The sequence below is a fragment of the Zonotrichia leucophrys genome, chromosome 4 (genome assembly GCF_028769735.1).
Source record: "Zonotrichia leucophrys gambelii isolate GWCS_2022_RI chromosome 4, RI_Zleu_2.0, whole genome shotgun sequence".
Taxonomy (NCBI): Eukaryota; Metazoa; Chordata; class Aves; order Passeriformes; family Passerellidae; genus Zonotrichia; species Zonotrichia leucophrys.
In genome coordinates, this window is record NC_088173.1 from 35760838 (window position 1) to 35785518 (window position 24681).

Below are 24681 nucleotides of genomic sequence, written 5' to 3' on the forward strand. Positions count from 1 at the left end.
CAGAAAATCTCCTCCTTTCCCAGCACTCTTTTTAAGTCTACAACAGCTTAGTCTGGTGCAGATCAGAATGTACTCCTTATTCTTAAACCAACTCACCCATTATTTTTGGTAAACCCCTGCATTCACAGTGGAAGCCACTATCTCAGAATACTTAAATTCTTAAGTCACTTTCTGAATGGTGTGCTGTTTCCTGAATGCATTAGCACACAGAGAACTGGTAGTTGACTTATATTGTCTGTCATGCAGACATTGCTGTCTGCTACAAATATACTACAAATTATGAACATGCCTGACTTCTAGATAAAAAATGAGGAATTAATCCGATGAATGGCAAGTTTGGTTCATGTCACGATGCTCTTGGTGTTATGATCCATCATATGAAAGATTAAACAGAGGTATGCTATGAATCAGATTCATTTCAGTCAGGGATCATGATGCAAATCTTTTCACTGAATAACTGTCCCCTGCCTGCACTGCAGTGGCTTTCTGTGCTTGGATCTACTTGCTCGGGTCATGTTTGCATGTCCTGTTTCTGATCACATCACAACCAGCTGTGTAGCTAGCAGACAAAGCAAATGCTATACACCTCCCATTGACTACAGAAATAACTGTTCCTTTCAGCAAATCAAACACAGGGGCAACAGATATTAACCCTGCAAGTATCCAGCAGAAATATTTTTTAATTTAAGGTGGGACAGGATCATAAATAATTCACAAGGAGTTATGACTTCATATTATCTGAGTAATATATCTGGGGGAAAGGACTAGAATCAGTGGTGTGGGTTATTCCCCTCTGAGATCTGCAATAAATTTCTTACATTATAATCTGTTGTGAAAAATATCCTGGTTGTCACGCTCCATACACTGGAGGCATTCTAAGTGGCCTGCCACTGACTCCCCATTGGATGATAACACTGTCCAAATTTCTCATCATTTCACACTTTCACTCCATAGCTGTGTGCTTGTTACAGCCTGCTGCTATAAAAGTGATTTTTAATGGAAAAGATCTGACAGAAACTTTATGCTTTCTTGACAAAATTTTTATTGGGCTGAATACTGGAATATTACTGACGTAGTTTTGGACAGGCAGCTATGAACTGGGGAATTGCTCTGGGAAGAAGGTGTGGAGAAAGCTTTTATTACTATCCTTATATCCCTGAAATGAAATGTCCTCAGAGCAGAGGAAGGAGCTACAATGCTGCTATCAGAGAATGCTATGATCCCCTGGGGCTTATCACCACCTGCATTATCAGGAAGAAGAGAAGTCACATATTTTTTCTCCAGAAGTGTAACACCCTCCCCAAAATTTCAAGACCCTTTATCACCATAATACATAACTGCCTCCCAGCCTTGTAGTCACCCCAGCTGCCACTTTCCGAGTGGGAATTGGGCAGAGACTAAAGAGTCCTGAACACATGGGCACACACCCCTTGCCCTCTCCCCAGTGAAAGTGGGATTCAGTTCCTGTTGTACCTCCTTGCCCTCAGCCACCTGGAGTTCCAGTGCAGGGCTAAATCTCATGCTCTAAAGATAAAAACTGAAGCCAAGGGTGAGGCCAGGCAGCACAAACTCCAAATTACTGACAATCAAAATCCTCTCCATGTCTTTGTCCTCTCTCCCCACAGCCACATACACTTGCTCAGTTCTTTGTTCTGACCAAAGTGCTTCAGAACACCAAAGACCAGAAAAGACCAAAATCGGGAAAAAAAACCCTGGAAGCAGTAGGGTTGTAGCAGTCATTGGTTAACTTGCTCAGCTGCAATGAAATGCTGCAAACAGCAGCACCTCAAAGCATGCACGCTTAATTGCAGTCAAGCTAAGTAACAAACCTCTGAGAGTTAAACCCATTCCTTATCATAGTCTGACCTTCAGAAGTTCTGACTAACTCCAGCTGACTTCTGAGAAGTAGGACGTTATTTTAGTTTCACCAAGAAAATTTTAATGTAGAAGTCTAACATTCATATGCAGCCCCAAGATGTTAGGTCTGGATTTGTGGAAGTATTTAAAGGCTTAAAGATGCAGATACAGACAGCAGCAGAATTTTGAAAAATTCCTAAGTACCACATATTATGAAAATCCTCTGAAAATCACACTGGCTAGATATCTCCATCTTGAAGTTGCTAATGCTGAAATGACCAAAGTTCACTGTCCCTCAACACTCTCCTACAAATACTGCTGAAAATCTGGCCTTAAGTAGCCCAGGGCTTTTTAAAAGACTTAGAGAGTTTGATTCAGACACTGAGAGGGATTTACATGGCTATAGGACATGTAGGTACTTTGCTGTCTTAAATCTGGCCCTTGGTGTACATATTGCTCTTTTCCTGTATTTTTAATAAAGTTGTCCTTTTCTGTAGCTACAAGTGGGATGAAAATGCCAATGCCACTTTTGCTGGCATCTGTAAGCTGAAAAAAAAAAAAAGATAAACACTTAAAAGAGCTTTTTGATAAAGCCAGATCGACAGTAATTGAAATTATGTGCTTAATCAAAAAAGTACTGCATAAAGCAGCAGACTGTATAGAGGCCTCTCACTGTTCATTAAGTATATGTTGACCTAGTAGAAATCAGTATCTATTGAAATAAAGATTATTAAAATTTATAAGCAGAATTTACAACAGCGAGCCATCCCTCGAGGGGCTACCCACTTATATATGAAAAGTATCTTTCACCAGCAGAAATATTTCAGAAATCTCACCTAAGAAATTAAGAGCATGCAAGTCTATCCCTCAATTCAGAATATGACTTTTTGGTCTAAAGACTTCTAACATATCTCCTGAGACTGGCAAAGGACTCATTCGCCTTGCTACAGCATTGGCTCAGCTTTGCAGGGTAAGGATGACCCATGGCCATTCAATTCCCTCCATGTGGTTCAAATAGCAAGAGCACAGTACAAATTTACTTGAGGAATCCTAACACAGCTTCCAAAAGAACAAACCAAAAAAACCAAACCAAAACACACCACAAAAAACAAACCAACAAGCCCCAAACAAAAAAAGCAAAACAACCCAAATATCCTCTTGCTAAATTATTATTTCCCTCTTATGCACTGGCACAAACCTGTTCATCTCACATGCTTTGCCATACTGTGTGTTACAGTAACATAGAATTTCTGGCAGGTACTAGAGGCACTTGTTTGTCAATAGTCAAGCTACTGATATACTACATTTAGTACCTATAAGTAAACAGGGCTGTTTACTGCACTAAAGGAATTTTACTGCATTGAAGGAAAATTCTCAACTGCACACTGCCCACTGGAAGAACTGAACACTTTGGGCTGGCTCTTGCTGCCCCTAGTGGCCCTAAAAGCTGTGACAGCAACACAGCATTTGCCTTGTCCAGAATAAAGCCCTGCTCACTGGAACAGCAGGGAAAATCAACAACGAGATGTAGCAGCAGCTGATCATGTCTGAAAAGCCTTCACTCTGTGTTACAGCACTCCATGGGTGTCAAGCCTCCTTGCAGTGAGTTAGTGGTGTGAGGTTTTATGGATACAAGCAGACCAGTCAGGCAGCAGCCCCTTGGACACCTGTCACCAGGAGCCCAAAGTGGTGAAAGCCCAAGGCCCAGATTTGCTTTCCTGACAAGCTGTGTCACAACAGTTGCTTCATGCTGCCAGCATTTATGTGTCACTGGCAGGTCTGTCTGGAAAACAAAAATTCTATTTCATCACAAACACTCAGGCTCTGACATTTGGTTCTGTTGCACAAACAAGAGGATATGAAGAAGTTTCATGGAAAAATTCTGAAGCAACATGCGAGCTAAACATGCTTTTCCAGATTAGCCAAAACAACTTCCTGGGATATGAAAGACAAAAAAGAAAAACACACAGCACTACAAATGCAGCTGAAAGCAGTCCTGCTGACTGTCCACAAGCCACTGATTCAGCCACTTTGTCCCCATTAGTGTTTAAGTATCCGTTGTGTCCATGAAGAAGAAACCCAGCAAGACAGACTGCAATAAAGTTTAAAAAAATTCAAGTCCCTGTTCCAAATTATAGTAAGCAGATGTTTACCCCTGGCAGCTGTGGGTAAGAACGCCAAGTAAATAGCTGTGCAGAAAGGCTTTTCTCTTACTGTCTCTGGCCAGATACATCATATTGGATCTGGCCTTGAAAAAATTCTGATTCTGAGTCTCATCAACCCCTTGGATTTGAGAGAGGATTTTCTCCTCTTCTAAACACCAACTGGAACCATTAAGAAATGTCACTTAATAGACTCAGAAGCAGTAAGGAAGAGAAACCAAGGCCAGCAAAAATCTCAGCAGCAATATAAAAAGAAAAAGAACAGCAATTCAAGGGAATTTATGTTTTCATTTATTATCATAGTACCTTTCTCTACTCAGAGGGAGATTGAAAATAAATGGCATGCTCAAGTGAAATACAGAATGGATCAGGTTTTTGTGCTGTGAATATAAAATTGTGTCTGCTTTAAAGTAGTCTGGGAGAACTAAAGCTTTAGATGAAATTCTGTTTTCATTTTCACATGAAGATCCTGCTACAATGGCAAGAGGATATGCACTTTGGAGATCAGAGAAGACAGCTCTAGGGTGATTTACTTGAAATGAGTTTACTCACCCCTCACCAGTCAGCCTACAGCCAGTCTACGGGCTGAGAAGTGAGGTACATTAGAGAGTGCTGTCCTGATGGGCTCAAGCTACAATGCACCAAGGTACAGAACCCCTTACTTAATTCACAGATGAATCAAAAACTGCTTAAAAACATGGAAGCAACTGCACAGATATAGACCAAACATCTTCCTCAGAATCCCACCTCTGACAGCAGCCAGTGTTGATGATTAAGAATGTAGATGTGGGCACTTACTTTGTCTAAGAGAGTTTTCTCCTAGTAATGGCCATGCACAATTTAAAAATTTTCTCATTAGGAGGTGACATGGGGACTACACTCTTTACTGGTCACATATTGACACAAATTTCTCTAATACCAACTCCATAGCATCCTGAGGCAACAATGTGCATGCAGCATAATTATAACCTGGTCTAGAGAAAACCTTCCTTGTATTTGGTTTTGTCATTTCTCTTCCCAGCTGGTGAGTCGTAGTCAAGTCAGTCTTTTGAAGGCATTCAGAATTGCATGGAGCCTTTACCACCTGCTCAGCCAGGTTAATGCACTAGGTGAGGTTATTTGTGCATGTTTCACAGGCTAAAGTTCACCTAAACACCAGTTTGTCTGTCAGAGCGAAAGGGCTGAGTGGTGTGGACAGGTGACCTCTGCAGACCTTTAGCTGTGGGCTAGCTCCTTTGGGACTAAGGAAGAAGCTTGAGACAGCAGGGCTTGGTGTGAAGGGGCAAAAGGTCTCACACTGGTTTCCCATTGCCTTACAGCTTGTGTTTTTGCGGCCCATACTATGGAAAGTGTGATCTCTCTCCTCCTCTTCTGCTGGTTGGCTGAGTCACTCATTAATTACCCTGTTTCTGCCCCAGAATAAAAACCTTTGCCCTTTCATGGCTTGCAAATGCCCTGAAACACATTCTGCTGTAGAACCAAGAGGAGTGAGTCAGAAAAGGCTGAATTTGATGCCCCTCCAAGGCTTCTCCAAGAGCCATTTGGCGGGAAAGTTGACAGGTTTTCAGGGATAATGGCAACTGTTGCAATGACAATTTGTGTGCACCACTGGCTGAGTCATTGGCTGGCCATTTTCATTTACTAATGCTCAACAACCACTTTCTAAAGTTACTGAGTGTTATGTTGTGTTGTTGGAAAGTTTAGTACATGTCATCATGCCATGAACTCCTGGGTCAGGCTTTGTACTGTGATAAGAAAAGGAGCAGCTCAGAAACAATCAACACAGGCCAACAAATTGAGTCTGTAATGCTTTGAGGAGAAATCAGCCCATACTGAGCTCTGGACTGCTGTGACATGACACCTGCTGAGATCCTAAAAGACACCATTTTGGGGGATCTGTGTCCTTCTGCCATGACCTTCTATGTATGAAATCCACAGAAAGGATTAGCAATCCCTAAAACACCAACCATTAGCAACAAAAAGTATAGACTGCTTGACTTGTGTACAATAACCCTTAAAACCATGCTTAAAGGGATGGACATCCCAAAGACACTGTGCTCCTTAAATCCCTGCAATTTCCAGGGCAAGTCTTGCCCCAGTACATATGAAATACCACTAAGATTTTAACTTATTTTTCCCAGGTAACTTCATACACTTCCTCTCTCCAACTCTTCTCCACACCTTGCTCTCCTCCTCACCCAAAAAAAGCTTTTTAGAAGTTTCATTTCTTAATACAAACTACTACTCTTTAAACACATCTTAGTTTTAAGTGCAGAGCCTCACTGGGTGGTCTAAATAGATGTAAATGGAAAGAGCAGGGCAGCAGGTTGGGGAGGGAGGCCTGCAGTAGGGCAGTAGGTCTGGCAACCCCCATGCACCACCCCTGAGCCATACAGAATTTACTGAGTCTGGAATAAAGATCTGATTACCATGATACATAGCCAGCTGTGACAGGACACAGGAATACAGGAAAAGGTACCTATCCTCAGGACTGAAGAGAAAACTGTTGTTCAGAACCACTTTATTAATAACCCCAGAGCACCCAGGAAGAGTCAATGGTCTTTTTACTCCTATTCAAAATTTGGGTTCTATTTCACAGGAGTAAGAAGCAGAAAACAGAGTGTAATAGCACAGACTAACTTTCACCTCTCCCACACTGCAGCAAAGGTTGCTTTCCTCAATTTCCATTTCAGAAGGCATCCACAGGACCAGCTGGGCTTTCTGCCTCATTGTGACCCTGAGATGCTGTGGCTGATTTAAGAAAATGAGAATGATGTGTCTTTGTGCAGCAGATCAATAGCAGAACAGAAAGCCCAGACCATTGCCTCCCGATCCTAGCAAAAAAAACCTACTGGCATTCTCACTGGCTTTTCCTCCTTCATGTTTCTGCAGAGTTGTAAAGTCCTTGCACTGATTCACATCCATCTGTATTTAGGTGGTTTTTGCCAGCGACAACTATTTGTGTTCCAAACCACAATGCTTTGCACTGAAGAAGGTATGTCTGGAGTTTTTTATATGAGCAATCAAAATCCACCCTCATACTTCTACCAGATAACACTGACTGGAAAGTAAACCTGGTATTTTGATATGCTTGATGTGTTTGTTTTTATAAAGCCCACACAGACGTACATGGTAAATGACAAAGAGAAAGTATTTTCCCCCTGCTTTCTGCCAGGTAAGCAAGACTTCCCTCTTCCTCAGTAAACAAGTTGTGTTATGATCAGCATGGGAAATGCATATATGGGTTTTATAGCTTTGGTGATTTACTTCCAAATCTTTTGTTATTACATTAAAGTATTCACTGCAAGATAGAATGGTTAATATTTGTGTTTGATATGCTTGCTTTGTCTAAATTAAAGAACAGTTTGTTGATTACAATTTCAAACTCTGCAAATGAAACTTCACACTCCTGCAAATTCATCTCCAGTTGTTATGAAAATATGTGTGTTTCACACACTATACATACAATAACCAGACATTGTATAGGAAAAAAATTCAGACAGGTCATAACTGAGAACACAGTCCAAAGTAAGACTAAATTACTAATACAGTTAAATACACCTATCAATTATATTAAAACTTACTGAACCCACCTGTGCATGAGCAATTCTTGAAATTAGAGTAATTTTAGAAGTATTATAAATTAAGTTGCTTTAAGGAGCGAGGCAAGTCACTGTCATGACCAGCTGGAAATAGTAGTATGAGCTGCCATTTCACTGGCTAGAAACCTAAAAGCAGCAGATCCTACAGGGCAGATCCTATCCTCTGCTGTCCAGAAGAAAAGGTCTACCTCCTGCTCTTGTCCTGTCACAACACCCTACACAGAAGATCTATCCCCTAGCAGATGTCAAAAGAAATTTCATCCCCGTGCTCAGGCTCTGACCCTACAATGAACTTTCCTTACCTGTTTCAAGTCCTCCATCACCAGATGCTGGCTGGGAATGAGATTTTAATGAGGTCTGAGCCCCTCTGTATGACAAACTGTCTTTCAAACTGTTACATGATAAATGTCATTGTCAGCGCTCTGGATTACATTCCTTAAATTACATGACAAAACCAGGCAGCATGGAAGGAAGATGGTCATATCTGTCAATATGTGTGTGTACAATTGAGTCAATCCTACTGCTTTGTAAAATTTCTTGTTCTGATGGGAAGGACAGGAACCTGAAACTATAAACATCTGTTTGTCTTGCATGACTACAGATATGGGGAAAAAACCCGAGAGATATTAGAACCAATTCTTATTTGGGTGGTGGAATAATGTGCATAAAAAGGCCTCTGTTTTAAATCCTTTTTTTCATGGATGACATCCATCGTTTAGGCCATAATTAGACTGGAGTTGCACCTCCTGCTCCCCTGACTATTCACTCACCAGGATTTGCTGTGGTTGCATTCACATTCATTTTCCACTCCCTCTCTATGGATACTTCTGGCAAGTGAATTTCCTGGCAAGGATATTATGGAAGCAGCAAGTTTTAATTTAACATCAGAGAAACACAGACAGAAAGTGCATTTTAAACTCATAAACACTAACTATGCATAGCAGAAACTTGCTTTAAAGAACTACTCTCATTATACTCTGAACTCAGTAAAGCGCTGAGGAACATACCTGTAAGCATTTTATGAAGTCCCTTTGAGTTCTTTGTTTTAATATTTCCTGAACTGGAACCTCCATCTGGGGAGAGAAACAATACCTTGCTCTAAGTGATGTGCCTAATAAAAATGAATCAGCACAGCTTGCATTTTGATTGCCAATTACTTGCAATCAACTGCTTAGAAAAACTCACAGGGAAATGCTTAGAAATATTCATTAAAAATATTTGTGAACAATTTCAAGTTTATACCAAAAAGAATATAAATAAGTTCAATTGAATATAGGAAAGAAAATGTAAAATTGTTGCCAAATCAGCCATGAGGTGAGAATTCAGGTACTTCATTAGTTTCTATTCCACCAGTGATTTACTTAGCTCTTACTGTAAGGCTATACAAACTAAAAATTCACCTTGCTGTTTGAATCTCTAACACTGCAATTAATACCACTGGCTAGTTTTGGAATATGTTCCAATAAAATGTTTTATTTGAATGCATCTATAGTCACCATCAAAAAACTTCATTAAGCCTCAGTTACAACTGCTACTCAGAATTGAAGTTAGACAGAATGTATCATAAATACTGAAGGAAAAATTAAGCCTATAAAAAGCATGGCAAGTAATAGAAAGGGAAGCAAGATAAATATTCAAAGCAATTTCCATTTCATGCACACTTCTGAATAACTATGAGAGTGGAAAGCACCAAAAATGCTAAAACAGCCATTAAAAAATAACTCTGACCCTTAAATCTGGCCCTCAATCAAGCTGAAAGAACATGCTTACTCAGCATCTTTGTTATGAGAGGATATTTAAAAGGTTCAAAGACAGAAACATTCAAGTTACAGTGAAAGATGAGAAGCTTTGCAAACCTAATTCTCTTTTGGGTCCTAAAAATCTTCCCCTGCTTCTTGAAAAGCTGGATAAAAGATTAGGCAGAAATTAAAAGTTAAATTGCCCAGTTGTTCCAGACACCTCTTGTTCAAAATGCATTTTTGAAAAAAATTAAACTTTTAAGGATGAATTTCTTATTTCATAAGAATTGTTGCAATTCCTTCAAGGAAGGATAAGAGAAAATGGAACATCTTCATGGGCTTTCTAAAGTCTGAAAAATAGGGGCTTTTTCTTTCATGGAAAATGAGTACCACTCTGCTCAGGGATACTGGATGATCTATTAAAATCACTGTCTAAGCAAACAGCTGCTGGAAGTGTGTTTTGTTCAGTGGTCATTCCACGTGAAAGTCACCCCATCAGCTAAACTGGCAGCCTGGGCTCCCCATCTGCTGTTGCTGATTGAGCAATGCTTACAAAACCGCCTCACTGGCATCCAGCTGTGCAGATTTTAGCTGACCTTAAGGGCACATCTCCTTTCTCTCCAAGTTACTAACAGAGATCAGCCCACCACCTATTCACCATTGATGGACAGAGAGGAATAATTTGTTAAATGTAGGGATGGGACCTGTGCCACTACCTCGGAAAGGATTTTTCCAATGGATGCACAGGAGGGGTGATGTTCAGATGTCTCTAGTTCAATCACAGAGTAGAAGTGAATAGAAAGATCAACAAAAAGGTTTTATTGCTGACTCCTAATCTTCCCATTGTCTGCTAAATGTAGCAGGTCATAGCACATCACAGTTCCTTGTCATGCCAAAACGACTGTCAAATTCAAGGCATATTTTACTACAAAAGTCAAAAATACTTTCACTGCTGCTCCTAGTGACTTTCTAATTGTTGTCTTACAGTTTGGCACCATTTATTCTTCTATTATTTCTTTCCTAAGAGTAAAATACCATTTGTATTAAGTAGGTGACAAAAATGTTAACTTCTTTTAAGGAAGAGAATGAAATTAGGAAGAAAGTGAGTTGCATAATGGCTGTATTATTCATGGGAATGCATACCTAATTTATATAGTGCTGCTAGTATGCCACCTAAATTTGCTGTAACTCCAATTAAGCCCATTTAAGTAATGAAAAGAACTGCTCTACTGTGTCTGGTTATTAATTTCATGGTGTGTTTTACATATCAGAAAGAAAAACCATATCCCTAACTAGTATGGTCATTTTACAACAATTACTAGCAAAACTTTCCAAGGTGCAAAAGTCCTTCCAAACAATATTACTTCTAGATCCTGTGATCAGATTTCTAAGTACTGGACAGAAGCTTTGGGCAAAAATATCACAGATAAATTAAATCTGCATGAAAGTATTTAGCTGTCTGTCTGGAGGAGATGGAATTTTTAGCCACATTAACTAGCCCCCGAGACAGAATTTTCTGCAAAAGATCAAGTCTGGAAGTGTCCCTATATTGGAAATCCATAAAATCAGGTAACAGCTTTGAAAAATTTAGGCACTTGAAATCCCTTAGAAAATAGAGAAAAAATAATTTCAAGTTTTTCTAACAGGATTTTAAATGAGGTTAAACAATCTCAGTTCAACACAACGAATACCTCTCATACTTGGGAACCAGTTTTGGAGAAGGGGTAACCTGTGTGGTTTTGAAAGGTAGTATAAGCAGAGTAAAAAATCATTAAATGATCTATTAAACCAATGTTAATTTCTGCATTTTAACCAGCTGAAAGCAGGCAACTCCCACGCTCATCATCACAATCAAGTGGCATAAGCCTGTATAAGATGAGGTCCAATCTCATCAAGGACAGAGAAGAACTAAAAAAGTAGCTGCAGAAAGAGTGATAAGGAACTCTCCATGAAGCTAATGACTCCAGCCATGTAGGAACTCAAGCAGCTGTTATTTGTATTAGTAGTATTCACTCACACCAGCATTTGCAACTCTATTTTCAATCCATTAGTTCATTGCTAAGTCTTGTGCAATTAATTCTCTTTTACTTTCTCAGCTTCTTGTCCCTAGAACTACCTTTAGCAGGCCATTTCTCCTCTTCCTAGCTACCAATAGATAAAGTAAATCTATTGAGTACAGTTAACAACAACGTTTTGGAAAGCTTGAAACTTTCTCTACCAAATATTTCACCACAGTAAATATGACATCCAGCAAGCAGGGGAAGGAAGAAGGTAAAGATAGGATTGATGGAGTGGAAGCTAGTTATGCAAAGAGTTGGGATCTTCCCACCTGCATGTCTTGTCCATTTGACTCTGCTTAGACAGCCCAAGCCCTTCCAGGAGGGTCACAGGAAAGGGGGATTTGAGGGTCAGCGCTGACACATTGCCAGCCCTTATGTTCCTCAGGGAAATGAAGTCATCAAAACCAGAGAGACACAGGCATATACAGTCCTCATTGCTTAACACTTGATATTCCTGGGTCACTACTTTTCCTTGTTGGTAGGGTAATTTACAGACACTGAAATTGTCAAGCAGCAAGTAAGAGCAACTTTGAGTTTTGGCGGCTCAGAGGATGACCTTGGTACTTGACATTTTATTACCAAAAAGAGATGAGGCAAGCCAAGGAAGGGGAAAAAAAATCTCACAACATACCAGACCATATTGGAAAAGACTCTACAAGTCCACATCCTAGATATTTAGGAACTGGGAGGCTGAGAGGGCAAAAATGGATGTATGCCATATTTTTCTAGACCTTCTAGTGTGCAGAAAGGCTCAAGTTGTCAGGTTAGCTTTCAGTCTTACCCACTGTCCTCAGAAAAGTGTGTCCTCATACAAGGCACAGATATGTTTCTGGCTAACTGATTAAGATTCCTTTCCTGTAGTTCAAACCCTCCCTGTCATAAATCATTTAGCTTTGTTTTTCTCTTGTCCCTTCAATCAATGTTTGTGTATGCATGCAATTCTCTCATTACTTGGGTAGAGAATTATGAAAAAAGAGCTTTTACAAATCAGAGCCAGTGTTCTCAGGCATGATCTTCCGCTGGCCAGGTCCCACAGCCTTCAGTTTGTTTTTACTGGAGCAAGGACCACCTCCAAAGTACTGCAGTTTATCTGTGCCTGGAGGGGAATTGCTCTAGCCCTCCTTTCAGACAGGTTGGCAGGCTGAGATAGGCAGCAATATCAGGCATACCCCTCCAAAGAGGGACTCACAGAAAAAAATCCAGCTCTTCTTGCACTACCTTCCTCACCCTGCCCACATAGTGCTGCCCAGTGGGTCAGGAAATACAGTACCAGTAACAGACCATGGGCTTTGTGTCAAGGTTGCCAGGCCACAGGAGAGAGGCATTTCTGGCTTCCATTTTTTTAATGAATCTTCACTTTTTTATCCATATAATAATATTATATTTTGTCCATATAAGAAAAATAATTTTAATGAAAATTAGAGGATAGCAGAGCCAGCTCAGAAGAGGATGGGATGACAAATATGGATACAGCCCATCAAGAATGTGATCATCTTAGAACAAGGTCAAATGCCCAAATCTCCCAGAGTCTGAGTGTGAAGCTGGGACACAACAGCTAAGAAGGGTGATCACAGCCAATACATGAGCATAAGACCAAAAACACCTGAAATTTCAATGCTCAGGGCCACAACCATGTGCCAAGAATCTAAATGACATTCCTTGTCCACTTCAGATATTTAACCTCTGCTGCTCCTTTGGCTGGGCTCCAGGCCTGCCAGCAGCATGGCAATGACTGAGACTGCTTCCATCATCTGCTCTGCTAAGCCACTGTTAGCAAAAGTGTCACAGGACAGATGAGAGGGCAAGCTCAAAAATATGGTGCTGCAGTCAAGTGGTCACTGCAATTGCAGTTGCCAGAGGAAACAGGTTTAAAACAACACCGTCACAACCACGTGGCCATCAAATGCCTTATTTTGTACACATAGGCATCAAAAACTGCAGTGGGTACCTTAAAGAATTAATTAACAAAATTCTGCCCATATTGCCACACCTCCAAGCATCCCCAGTCATTCCCCAGATATTGCTAGCCAAGAGAAATGAAAGGTAGGGATGACTGAAATATAAAGGGGGAAAAAAATCCTAGTTATATATTAAATGCTGATTAAAACTCACACTCTAGTAGTACGGGAGTGAAAGCTAAGGTCAGTCAAGCTGTTAAGAAATGTGATTGTCTTACGTTTGTGCCAAGAAAACTTTAAACTAAGCAACACTACTTTGTAGAGTATTAAAGAGAGGCTGCAAATCGGATACACATGTTCATCACAAGATGAATGGATTATAAATAGACTTTTAAGATGGCAATAAAATCATTCATTACACTTTTAAAATGAAAGGATGGAGTGAAAAAAGCAACCAATGTAATAATTGCTATGAATATTCACAGCTGGCAAGCAGCTGGATTTCAAATGGGCTTTCTTTCCCAAATGCCAAGAGTACTTAATTCATTGCTGTGAGTGCCTTTGTGAATTATAACTTCTTCAAACACTGTCTATTAGGGTGATATACACAGCCCCTGCACATTCTGTGTGCAGAACACTGTATTAATCTGTGAAATAGCAAAACAGAGAGGATGGCTATGACCTACATCATCAGAGCCATTTCTACAGGCAAAACATTGATAAAAACATTTCATCAGAGATAAACCCACTTCTGGAACATTTCTGGAAACGAAGTTGCTTGAAACCAAAGGTGACCTCTAGTAAAATTAAAACCCTGCACCCACGCTTTGGGAAAAAATACCTTATTTGTGAAGTCTGTGATCCTGCTGCATAGAACAATCACACACAAACCCAAATTCTCACTTGACCAAAGAGAACAGGATTAACTCAAGCCAGCAAAGCCTCAAGAACTTACAGTGATGTTTTCTCTCCTTGCATTAAATGTCTTTTTACATCTACTGCTGTAAGTATTAATCAGTGTCTGTAAATGTGAGTGGTACCCAAAATGTATCATCTTTCTTCCTTAATAGCCTGAAATAAGCTCCATGTACCTGCTGGCAAAGGTCAGTCTTGCAGCAGCAGGTGCAATATCCCCAGGAGCAGAGTTCCACTGAGTGTTCTGGATAAGCAACAGAACAGATGGCTTTGGGCATCTCTAGACCTAAGGAGTCTACAGAGTCATCTGCCACAAATAACATCACAACTGTGCTGCTGTGGCTGCAGTGCTCTGAGAACACAGGAGCATGATAAAGTTTGCAATTACAGATCTCAAGATCTATGTCCATACTTTCCAATAAAACTCCCCCATTCTTTTTCTGCTGTGAAGGATAATAGATTTAGCTGGCCCTGAACTGCATCAGTGCTAAGATCAGAGGAACTCTTGTGATTCCTTCCAGTCCTAATTTCTGTGAATCTCTGACTTTTAAACCACACCACAGAATACAGCCTTAGCATTCCAGGATGAGGAGCGTTTAATAAGGCGTAGGATTCCGAGGTTCTAAGGAAAAAGCAGCCCAGATCAAAGAATTACACCCTCCTACTACACAAAGTCCCTGTGGGCTGATATAGGAAAGTTACTGTGGCTGCTGAGATGATAACTGAAGGGCAGGGCAGGCACAGGCTGTGCCTGTGTTATTTCATCAGCCACAGCAGGGCTTGGGCATCTGTGTTCCACTGCAAACACCAGTAAGAGCAGCAGCTGCCTTAAAAGCTCTATTTAAAAATAGAGCATACAGACGCATTTGTAGTGTGGCAGCACAGTATTTTCAGGAAAGATACCAAATATAAAGCTATCTTTGAGGAATAATAAGACCCCAAAATAAAAAAGGAGTAAAGCGAGTGAGGCATCATCTGAAACCAGAGCCTAAGTTTACATTTATTCAAGACACCAAAAATATCTCTTTTTTTGATTGCTAAAAGCTGCCCTAAACCAAATAATTTGGGTATTGTCCTTAGAACCTTCTAACTGGTGTAGCAGTCCATCTGAATAAAACAATATGAATTTATCATCACTATATTCAACTGGGAATCTTTGACCCAAAACTACTGAGTGAAATTACCATCATTTTCATAAAGAATTCCATCTCTGCAGGTATTGAGCACACAGAGACACACTCAGAAGCAGACAGTGTACTCTTCATTGTTGAAGCAGAAGAGCCTTGTGGCATTGCCTGTTACTGCCTGTGGTATTTACACATTCATTAGCATTGTTCTAGGGTGCCCTGTGCTCTTCTGCTTTTTCCTTGCAGGGCTGTAGCCCGTATCCCCATGCTGCTGGTGCAAGAATTACAACACAGGCAGCTGACTTGCTCACATTCACATGAGAGGACTGCCTGAGCATGAAGCTAAACCTGGATCTCCAAACTGCAGACAAGCATGCTAATGCTGGCTGGCTTCCTTCCTTGGTAACATGTTTGTGTAAAACTTTGTCACTGAGCTGGTGTGGTGATGGGAATTGCTGCTGTGTTTACATATACCTTGGGCTATCACAGTTTCCCTGTCTGCCCATCAATCCATTTCCTGGATAAGAAATGGTTTAATATCTGTTCTGCAGCAGAGATAAAAGCTCCCAAATAATCAGAATGGAAATGCTTCTGTGAGCACAAGAACAACTCTGAGTTACCCAGAGAAGAAGGAAAGACTTTCTGTAGAGTGCAAGACTCCAGGACTGAGTATTGAAAGTAAAACAGTAAAGACAAGTGAATTTAAATTTTTTGGCATCTCAGAGCTAAGGGAGAAAGGCAACAGGTTCCCAGACAGCATGAGCCATTGGAGAGCACTAACACCACACTGCTACAGTCACTTCTGGATGCATTGCTTTCCCTCAAGGTCAGCTTGGATATGGCTCACACTCTTCCCAAGCCACCTTCCCCAGGATGTACTCTCACAGGATTCAGACTTCCTGAGTCAGAGGTGCATATATTAGCTCCATAAATTTCTTCAGTTGTTACTTTTAAAACCACATAAACTTTCAGCATTTATGTTGAGACAAAAGTCCCATGGGAATCTGAGTAAGACAGTCCATATGATGTATGAGAATCATGGCAAGAGGAGGGAGTTTTATTTTTCTGTAACCTAATTTGTAACCTCCATGTTGCAAACAAAGCCTTAAAAATGTTACCACAGAGGCTAATTCATGAGCTTTAAAAGGACTCATCTATTCTCTATGGTAAAATATTATCCTTAGCTGATTTTTTTTTTAAGTTTTAAACCCAAATTACTCCAATTTTCCAGTTTCTAGCATGATACCAGGCAGAGAGCCTTTGTTCCTAATACTGTTTCTTAACTCTGCTCATGCTAGTCTATACCCTGTGGTATGTGGTAGTAAGAAGGGAAAAACCAATTCAAAGCTGAAAATACATCAAAAGCCATATACAGCCACAGGATAGACAGAAATCAACAGAGTCCAACAAATTGTATTTGTACTGTCAGAATTTTCTTCAAGCTTAACTCTATTTGGAAATCTTACTGAAACCTAAGTATGAAACACAGTCTGCTCCTCTGTAAGACAGAGCTGTATTTCATAGTAACATTTTTCCTATTAGTCACTAAGTTCTTTGTAATCTACATAATTTTTACAGCATTCCTTTTTTTTTTAGCCTCAAAAGCTGACCTTAAAAGTGACAAAAACACCTGCTCTGGTACTTAAATGATACAAATTTAGGTATTTTCTCTTCATGGATCCAGCATCAAAACAGTTCCCTCTGCTTACATACTACATGTCAGTAAACAGAAAACTAGAAGAAAAACACATACTTTTATGCCTCTTTTATATCATTTTCACAACTGAATTTCTTAGGGGCTAGGAAATCTAGGAGCCAAGCAAATCAATGTTATGACACAGACCTTTCAACAAAAGATAGTTTGAACTTATCCTTCAGGCTCAGACACATTTTTTAATTTTCTTTGCTAGAGAAAACTGAAGACTGACCATTCCTGTGTTAGAAAAGACAGATTTTTTGTGATCTTCTGATGTACTTTAAACTGACAGTGCACATACATGCAGCAAGATGTGAGGTACAGGTAAGCAGCTGAGACAGCTGGCTGGTTGCTTACTTGGGTTTGGGTTTTGTTTTAAAGAGAAAAAAATGCTCCATCAGAACAATTCTAGTCTCAGGGTCTTGCAACAGCAGCAGCCCAAGTTATGGGTGTGTGAGCTTTCCTCAGGTTGTTTTTGGTTTTTTTGCTTGAGTGTTTATTTTAAGGAAAACAAGCTCATTAGAACAGCTGACGGAAATTAGCACCATGGCAAGTTCACAGTGGAAAGTGCAGGTCAGTAAAGCAAATTCAACCTGACAAGGGAATCAACAAATGATCCAGGGAAAGGTATTTTCTCAGCTACAAGAAGAAATAAAATGCTTTGTTTGGAGCATTGGTAGCACAGCTATTTTGGTGATTAATGAGACAGATGAAGTGTGGTGAAGCTTTTGCAAGGCTGAAAACTTTAACTTCTTGATTCCTGCTAATTCAGTACCCATAAACACCATCCTCTGCATGGAACCTAAACTGTCAAAATACCACTGAGATGGATGGCTCCTTTGGGCAAGCCTCAAACAAGGGAACTCTGGCTGGCTGGAGACTGGGAGACTGACTGTGGTCCTTCTAGAAACCCTTATCCTTTCTGTTCTTTTAGAAAGAGAAAAAATATCCTAAAAAAACACCCTGCATGTAAAATTCTGCTCAAGGAAAGATGAGCTGTGAGTGAGAGATATTAGATCTATTGCTTAATACAGCATTGGAGAATGTTAATGCATGGGACTTGGGAAGGAACATGCACAGAATACAAAGAGAAGCACAAGACTGTTCAGAACACCTGAGGATATTTTTAAGGGCACTTCAGCACTGCATAGATTATGGAGGCTCTCTTCCCCTGAGCCTCCCACTGATAGATTATTCTATGCCAGAAGGAAGGGGGACACACTATGAACACTGCCAAACATTCCATGCCTAAACCAGCATGGTTTATTTAGAAATTTAGACTCCTTGAGCTTCCTACACAGTCAATGAAGTGAGATTTCTGCAAAAAAACCAAAACAGAGTGTTTGTCAAAGTTCCCTTTACAGTCAAAGGAGAAAAATTACCCTAATTTGTTCACAAGAAAACCAAACTAGTTGATTAAACCAAGTGGTTTAATGCAGTTAAACACTCTGCAGTTCAACACACAAGCAACTGTTTCAGCATACACATCTGGGAAGACAAGAAAGGAGCTCAAATATTTCCAAACAGCAGGACAGAACATGGTCCAAGGTAGACATATCAAAATATAGTGGTACCACAACTTCCAACTTTTGCTTGCCTTTTCATTGGTAATAACCCTTCTCTACCTTTCTAGGTGGGATGGAGAAGGCAAAAATGTACAGCTTTGGTCATTTCCAGCTGAAGCACCCAATTCTCTTCTCTATATCAGTCTCCAGCTCTAATGGCTGGTGTACAATAGGTAATTGCTAGCCAGGGTGGTACTTCCAGGAGAAAGTCCATAATACCACCAAGAAAGCTAAACAGGACAAAATAATCCGCACATCCTTTTAAGATTTATGAGGATTGCCTCTAACACATGGTGTGAAGACAAAAGTAGAGATGACTGCAGAGAAAACATTTGTCTTCTCTGTTGCAAGCTTGTCCACTCTGAATATTAAATATGGATAGCTGAGCTCTGTTTTTATTTAGCAACCTGCAGGACATCTGCCTAGTGCTCTTTAACATATTTAACCTTCCTCAATGCTGCAGATTTGGAAAGGCAAATCATGTTATAAGTGTGCTCAACTACAGTCATGTCCTGTCAGAATCAAGAGTCAACTATCTTCAACACATACTCAGTTGCTCCACTTGAGTGTATCAGTTACATTTCATCAACTCACACTTTTAAATGTCCTTAGGCTGACACTTTAATCCTCAACGTGGACACAGTGGTACCCAAATGGGACATGCAGCTCCTCATTTTAAGGGAAATTAATCACCAAATGAAAACAGAAGTGGTTTCCAGACTCAAAAGGCAGTCCATAATTTGTTGCGGCATTGTTCTCAGAGGTGCATAAATAAATTAAAAATACTTCATTTTTAAAGGAGAAGGGTTAAATTTAAACCTTTAGCCCCCATAGGACCTCTGGAAAGAGACAGGTAGTAACATCTAGCAAGTCACACCAGAGCACAATCACTCTGAGGAGCACTAAAAGATGCAGAGCAGATAAGATCAAGTTCTACATCAATCTACTGTTTGGTAGGTCCCAAATAGAACATAGAACAAAGTCCCCCAAGTTAACAAGCAAAACAAGAGGAAATAAAACTTAGGAAGTAAAAAAAAAAAAAAAATTTCAAAATTCTGCCTTAAACCTTCTCTTAGTTCCAATATGAAGCCAGTTTTGCAATAGAGGGACTGAAATTACCTAGAAAGATTAGGTAGACCCTGGATTTAACAAAGAAGCAAATGAAAAGGAAAAGGGTGCATTGCACTGAAGAGGTCTGAGCTATTATCAGAACTTTACTAATGGCAGATACGTGATCTCCCCCCAGCCATTTCCCTTTCTGGTTTTTGTCTTCTTCAGTTGATTATTTATTAGTTGATTTTTTCTCCAAGACTGGGCTTGTGTTTTTTCTAAATAAACAAAGCAATTTGCAGTAGAGTGCCCTGTTTCCTTGCAGACTACAGACCCTACCTTAATAAACTGATTATATATTCATATTAATGAGAATCTGTTTTATCTGCCTGTGATCTCTGCACAATGGGCCATGGCCCATTCCTAATGTCACCCACACTGAAATAATAAAGCAGATATCCTCAGCTTTCAAAGTAAGAACTTCAAAGGTGAGAAAGTAAAAGCATGATTTTCTAATGTAATCAAGAAACTGCACCGGAAACAAAAATTATGTAAATCAGCAACTTTATTCTGCATTAGCAAATGAGAAACTGCAGACTGTAGAGGTTTCTGGAATCAGCTGGACTGTTACTCAACTGACTATGAGCAGAACAAAGTCCTAGCAGCTTAAGAAGCTGTGCTTTAGGAATCAAAAGAGAATTTCAGAACCAAAAGAGAGGAAAATACTTCCTGCAGTTGGTTTACCTTTTCTTTTTGTCTGCTAAAAAAAAAAATAGCAACAAACAGCACAAATTAATAATGACTGACATGTGAAATTAAAAAAAAAAAAACAAAACAGGAACACTAAGAACTGCCAGTGTGTTGTTGATGAGTTCAGTAGGGGCATTTCAAGATATGAGATCCCTAACCAGAGCAGAGGGTTGCTGAAGATCAGCATTACCTGAAAAACTCTATTACAATTCTGCATCATAAATAAAAACAAGACTATTTTCTGCAGAGAATCTGACCATGAAGAATTGTTGCTTTACATGCAAGACAATCTTGTCTCCTTAGCCTAACTTAGGAGTTAAAAGTCTACTTGCAATAGGCAGATACTCATTCCAGCTTGCCAGTTTAAGCAAGAAATCAACATTTGCCTTGTTTTTGGTAACCACTTAAACTTCAAACATTGCACTTCTCCAGAGGTTATTGTAGCAGCCAAACTGCACCTCAGCTTTTAAGGAAGCCAGGGGAAGTTCAGCAGTCCTACTCTGTGTGTGATTCAGTACTGCAGTTGCAGAGACTTCTCTCCTCAGATGAGTTTTTCTTCAGTGCTTTCTTGATGCCTGCAGGGTGCTTCTTCCAACAATCTTCTGACTTTCCTTACTCCTCAAAAGAAATTCACCCAAACACAAAGCCTTCAGTTCTCAGCAATTCCTGCAAAGGGACCCACAAGATTCTCTGAGCATCATGTGGGTGACCAGCAGCCCGTGGCCTTTGGTTCATGTACAGGCATTTTGGGGTGTGATCTCTTCTTTTCTTTGTGGTGCTTTGCCTGGAAGCCACTGAAGCCATTGCAAGCTCCAAAGGGAGGGAGATCTGAAATACCTAATAGCAATTCTTAAGCACGGGCTTTACTGCCAGACAGAAACACTCTCTCTTGGTCTCTTGCTGGTTTTCCTTCACTACTCACTCTTGCTTGCACACTTAATGTTTAACACCTTGCAAAGTGTGTGGTTGCTCAAAACAGCAAACGCTTTTATTGGACTTTTCCTCATTTGTAGGTTATGGCATTTTCTGTTGTCTGGATTACAACCAGTTCTTGAACCAGGGAAGATCCACAGGGACAGAGGTTTCTGGCAGTTCTCACATATTTTCTTATTGTTTTATAGTGAGCCATGGGTTTTGGCAGGGCCAGAAGGCGCTTGAACTTTTTAAAATGTTGTATCTAAAGGCATCATATTTGAGAATACGATTTATATGCAAGTGTCCTAATAGGAGTCCACAACGTAGGCAGCTTCTGTCATTCTGTCCTTTCTCTTAACATCTGCCAACTTTTCAAAAGCATTCAGAAAATAGAAATAACTATATTGCACACAAAAATCCATTACAGCCTCCTCCTGCCTGTAAGAGTGTGGTAAAGTTAGCAGAATTCAATTAAAGTTTATAGTGCACTATACCAGGAGGGTGATTTTGATGTAATCACAGACAAAATCAGCTAGGAAGGTTGTCATAATGGCATCAAAGACATGCAGAGACAACACAGCTAAAGAAGGATTTTTGCTGTGCATTCCAGATCTAAAATACATCTCAAGCTACCCCTGAAGGCCTCTGCTTTGACCTATTACCCTGATAAAGCCACCTCAACAGCAGGAGGAAATATTCTACTCAGACTCTGGCGTTTTAGATGCTTTGTCATAAACAAAAGGAAATCAAAGACAGAATTTTTTTTAGATTTTCCCATAAGATTCTCTGAATTAACATCATGATTCTGATGTAAAAGATTTTAATTAAAGCACCATAAATTAACATCTAAATTCCCTACCATTTGTGATAAATCTCATTAAAAATATAAGGCTGCCTTTTGTCTTCCCTACTACCTCCTGGATTCTGGCTTCCTGTAGTCACTGCCAGAGGAGATAAGAAGTATCCCTGGACATTTTTTTCCTCTGCATCAACATGTAAAATATCTCTTCAGGTCTTTTCAGGGACTTTGCAGATTCAGGGATAGCAAGATCAGAGCCATATACAAATGATATACACAATTAAACACAACCTTCAAAGAGAGGCTAAAACACCATGGTGATTTACTGATTATTTTCAAAAGTAATAGGTCAGACATAGATGGCATTTTTTTCCAAAAACACAAGGACAAAACATAGACAGATTTCAAAGAATGCCAGTTTCTAGTGATGTTGCATCCCCTGATAATCTTGCCTCGCCACATGAGGACTGTTTGGGACTGAAGGTCCACGGATAAGACACCTACGTGCATATAAATATGTGAAAGAGCTGTGCACTGGCAGAATGATTTCCCACAGGATTTTTACCTATGCTTTAACTTGAATTCAGCTTCCCAGTGTGACATAAATGTTACCAAGGTCCCCTGCACAAGGAGGCGATCAAACACATGCCTTTGGGGCAGAGGGAATTAGCCCTGGAGTAACACCCAGAGTATCCCAAATGAGCAAGAGGAGCACAATGGGCTCATGCCCCAGTCTGTGTGCTGTTTGCTATAAGAGCTCTTGGCCAGTTTATCTGTTATATCAGCATAGCAGAGTTCAGATTTTTCTAGAAACCTTTAAATGGTTCAATTGTTTTGGGGAGGACGGCAGAAGATCAAGAAGATGGATTTTATTTCTTTTTTCTTTCATAAAATCATGAAATAGTTTAGAAAGGAACGTTTAAGGTCATCTGGTCCAAACCACCTGCAGTAAGCAGGGACATCTTCAACCAGATCAGTTTCTTCAGAGACCTATCCAGCCCAACCTCAAATACTTCCAGGGGTGAGGCATCTAAAATCTCTCTGTTGCTCTCCTGAGCAAACTGTTCCTGTGTTTTTTACCACACACGTCATAAAAAATTATTTCCTTACATCTAATCTACATCTACCTTCTCCCAGTCTACAATATTACTTCATGACTTATTGCAACAGGCCCTACTAAAAGCTTTGTCTCCATTTTTCTTACAAGCCACTTTTAGGTATAGAAGGCTGCTGTGAGGTGTCCCCAGAGACCTCTCTTCTCCAAGCCAAACAACCTCAACTCCCAGCCTGTCTGCAGAGTAGAGGTGCTCCAGCCCTCTGACCAATTTTGTGTCCCTCCTCTGTTGTCATTATAGCACCAGAGTTCTATTGTCATTACATTGCAAGGGTTCCATATTGCTAGAGTTTCATACCTCTTTGATGTTTCTCATAGGCAGCTCCTCTAGCACTGACTCTTCCTTGTCCTCACAGCAATGAAGTGACTCCAGTTCCCACCAATCCATTCTTTTACAGCACTCTTCTTACTGGCTATAGGTGTGACCTGTTAAAATCAGGCCTGCTCCTAATCTCTAATAATTAACTCAGCTGCAACTCTTTAGGGGATAAGATTACTTTCTATACTACCTTTATTTACCTATATTCTTTTCCCCTACACTCCTCCAAGAGGTCACATCTTTCTTGTACTGAGCACCCAGGTACTTTCTTGTACTGAGTACTCCAGGTGCGGTAGAGGGGCAGAATCCCCTTCCTCACCCTGCTGGCCACACTGCTTTTGATGCCACCCAGGATATGAAATCCACTGAACAGTATATACATCAAATCTCTCCAGTTCAGAGAGAAGGTTGATAATATTCTATTTCTTGCCCTCAGTTTCTGGAGCAGCAAGGATTTATAAGAATTTTTTTAGAAGCATCAGAGCCACTCTGCAGCCCATCTGTTCAGAAGATAAACATAACACACTGAGTTGGGCCAAAGGTCTGTCTGGGCCAGTCTCCCCACACTGACCACTACCAAAAGCAGATGTCAGGGTAAAAGGGAAAGAATGGATCAGTCATATGTGGTACTTCCCCCCACTAAGAAAACTCTGGGGAGCCACTTGTCTCCTGCATGAATTATTCAGCCTTCCAGAGAAACCATGACATTTTTAGTACTCATAGCATCCTTTTACAAAGGCTTCTAAGGCATAATTAAACCTCACATCAAAACTATATCTGTGTTTTTAGAACCTGGACCAGAGGTTCTGTCATCTTTCCCATAACACCCAGTGTTTCTTCCCAACATCATACTCCGAAAAATTCCCCATCAGGCCCTGACCATTCTCTGAAACTTTTCCAAGTCGCATCATGTTCTTTTTGAGATAAAAGAACCAAAATGACATTTCAAAATGAATGCCACAGTTTTGTACAGTACCATGATTTTGTTTTCCTTTCTATTCTACTTTTAAAAATGCCAGTACTGCTGGGCTTTTTGACTTCTGATCTGATGTGTTCAGGGAACTCTGCCATAAGCTCAGGTCTGCCTCCCAGGAACTTAATGGTCAGTCGAGA

General features: G+C 40.2%; 1 long non-coding RNA gene across 3 annotated transcripts in view; it reads right to left on the reverse strand.

The window, feature by feature from the left end:
• The window catches only part of LOC135447392 (uncharacterized), a 240880-nt gene that overhangs the window by 45362 nt on the left and 170837 nt on the right, over positions 1–24681 (reverse strand). For all 3 annotated transcript variants that reach the window (XR_010440090.1, XR_010440092.1, XR_010440091.1), the window contains exons 3-4: positions 8629–8694; positions 8392–8464 (exon numbers count right to left, since the gene is read on the reverse strand). This is a non-coding gene — a long non-coding RNA (uncharacterized LOC135447392). The remainder of the gene's footprint in view (positions 1–8391; positions 8465–8628; positions 8695–24681) is intronic.